Below are 3,312 nucleotides of genomic sequence, written 5' to 3'. Positions count from 1 at the left end.
AATATTACAAGTTTCGGCTACCGGATTGAGCCCTTTTCTTTATTATATATTTTATTTTACTTTTCTGTACATGTATTTTGTTCTTTTAATTGTATGACTTTTTAAAGAAATGTGTTGACTCTTACTTTGCCCTTTATTTATACAATTATTTATACATACTTGTAGTTATTTATTTTGTATAGGAAGTGTCCTTTAATTTTGCTAATAATTTATATATAAAATCGGGATGCAATGTAAACCGGCACACCTGTCTGTAAAACAAATCACTAGTTAACTTGATTTTTGTGTAATGTTCTATAGTGTCAAATAACTCAATCAGAGCAATGATACATACTAGTATTTGGCCATCATAGTCTTCACTGAACGATTGACCATCTACTTCACCCTGATAACGTTCGTCTTAATGGGAAATAATTTGACTGCCGATGTGAACTATGAAATGTCGACATACTTCAACTCGTCGTCGTGTTGTACTTTCTGCAAGGCCTAATACTAATGGGTGAATCAATAGTGTCATTCAATCGATTGGAGATACATGTTAACATATTATTTTCTAATTTACGATGAACTTAAATCTACAATCATTCTAATATCTCTATTGGCACGTACTTGTTGAAGTGTGCTTAATTTTTACAGGATTTTTTGCTGATGGATGAAGTAAACACGAGACGCTTCTCGGAGAATACGCCGCAGTTGCAGTTTAAATCTTAGAAATCAAAGGAAGAAACTAATGTAGAGAATCAAATAGACAGGTACATCTCGAGAAATGGGAATATCGTTCTGTTTGAACAGCAAAGATTATCTGATCTTCCGGTATACGTAAAGTTTCAGCGAGTTTCCGCCAATTGGATCAGTAGCCAATTGCCGCCGACTTTGTGCAATATTAATTTAACTATCAAGTCAGATCAATTGTGTGCTGTAGTCGGTGCAGTGGGCTTCGGCAAATCGTCCATATTACATCTACTATTGAAAGAATTAAATCCCGCACGGGTTTCGTAATCCTTACTCAGGGTTCCTCGAAGTATAATTTCCCGGGCAATTTATCACTGGATACGAATAATCCACATCTGTGTATCTCTTATGCCAGTCAAGAACCCTGGATTTTCGGTGATACCATAAGGGACAATATGTTTGGCCAGTCCTATGATAGGGCTAGATACACGCAGGTAATTTTCATAATCCAAAGTATTTGTTGCGGATATTGTACAATGTTCATATATTCCTGCTATTGCACGTTAGAATCAGGAATTTTTATACGTGACTGGTAACAATTCTTACAATTAGATCTTTCAAATCTTACGCATCAATCATTAAACATGAATTACGTCTTTGTGACTGGATATAAAAGAAGATATATTTTAGCAAGTGTTATAAAATTTTTTGAATCTTTAATCTATACGTGATTCCATTTATTATAATTTTGAAAGTTTTAATACTCTTTAAAGTTTTTTTTTGATCAATTGGCAAATGTTTCAGGTAGCAAATGTGTGCGCCTTGACGAAGGATTTTCGACAATTTCCGCAGGGAGACATGACAATGGTCGGGGATAGAGGTGTATCTTTGTCCGGTGGTCAAAGAGTGCGAATCAATCTCGCAAGAGCAGTTTATAGACAAGCGGATGTCTATTTGCTCGACGATCTCTTGAGCGCGGTTGATACTCGTGTTGCTAGACATCTCTATGGGAAGTGCATCACCGAATATCTCCACGGCAAGACGAGGATACTTGTCACACATCAATTGCAATTCCTTAAAAGGTCGGATCACATCGTTGTACTGGATCGAGTGAGTAACAGAATATTCTTTAGTTATCGCTATTAAATTAAAAAATTTTTAATTTTAAAAATTTAGCTATTTAATTTGTTTTAAAAGTAAATAACTGAGATATTATAATGACAAAAGCAAATTTAATTTATTGCTGAATGAATATTAAAAATTATTTTTTTATCGTTGTTGTTTTATGACGGGTGGCTGGTGTCACCTTGTACGGAAGGCTCGCTCGCCAAGGCGGCGTGTAATAAACAATGTCTCTCTTGATTGTAATAAGTTAGATTTTATTATAGAGTTGAATTTATAATAGATTTGTTTGAAGTCGGCGGTAAGCGATGCTCGTAGTAATAATATTGCGACAATTGAAGCGTTCGGTTCGATGCGGGCACAAGTAATTCGCACTTGGTACGACGTTGAGTAATTTCGCGTTCAAAAAGGTGTGTATTGCGAGCAGTGACGAGACCAGCAAATCTCGAAGGAAACGCCGAAGGAAAGTCTCGCGGTACGCGTACACCGATCACGTTATGTAATAGCAGGCAGCGGTGATACGCGACGACAAGTCGATTCGTTCGCACTTAACTTTCGCGAAGCTGCGTTAAGAGCGATGAATGATATTTGATCTACATTGCTCGGGATCCGATGGCGAACTCACTATTCTTACACGTAGCGTGTGCTTGATCGACGATTTTCTGGATTTGCGCAAGGGGGGGTCGCGTGCCATTTGAGACAAACAGCATGATTAGCACAGGATCGAGGAATGCTCGTGTTTTGATTGCTTGGTGTCGACGAGCTGTTTGCTTGCTCCGAGAATATGAAAAGATTATAACGATAACCGAAACTCTAAGGGTTTCGTGAAAATGCAAGGAAATTATAACGAATTAGTACAATCAAATAAAGATTTCATTGGAATGTTGGACAATTTGAACCAAGCGGAGAGAAAGAAAGAGGACATGAGAAGAGCTTCGGAAATGTCTAAGAGAATCACAATAACAGGACAAATATCAAGATTATCGACTACAAGTTCTATCGCTGTAAGATGATCACTCGTTATTTATAATGAAAAAACAGAAAAAAACTGAAAAAAATATATTTTACATTAGATTTGTTTAATAAAAATAGATAGCACGAAAAATAAAAATGTGAAATAAAAAAAGAAAAAAAGACATAAATAAAAATAAAAATACGAAATATAATATTTTTTTAATGCGTGTTCTGATAAAAGTATATAGAAATGCATTATATAGAATGAATGAAAAAATTCAATTTTTTAATATAAGTTCATTATGTATTTAAATTTATTTATATATGGTAGAGTTACATTGTGATGCATGAACTGGTTGTCCAGTACATAAACAAAATATTTATTTGTATTACTCGTATATCTTTGTAACTAATCAGTGAATCATAATAAAACTTTGCATAAATTATTTTATAAATATTTAAAGTGCTTGTAAAAGGAAAATGTAAATTTCTTTATCATTTAAAAAATTTTAATTTTTAATAATAAAAATAATAGCAATTAAAATAAATAAATTACAAAAATGT

General features: G+C 34.1%; 1 pseudogene; it reads left to right on the top strand.

Moving 5' to 3' along the window:
- LOC108750257 overlaps positions 1 to 3,312 on the top strand; it is a 14,924-nt pseudogene that overhangs the window by 2,255 nt on the left and 9,357 nt on the right.

This window comes from Trachymyrmex septentrionalis, unplaced genomic scaffold, assembly GCF_001594115.1.
Source record: "Trachymyrmex septentrionalis isolate Tsep2-gDNA-1 unplaced genomic scaffold, Tsep1.0 scaffold345, whole genome shotgun sequence".
Taxonomy (NCBI): domain Eukaryota; kingdom Metazoa; phylum Arthropoda; class Insecta; order Hymenoptera; family Formicidae; genus Trachymyrmex; species Trachymyrmex septentrionalis.
The sequence above is the reverse complement of the archived record's forward strand: the minus strand, read 5'-3'. Positions and strand labels throughout refer to the sequence as shown.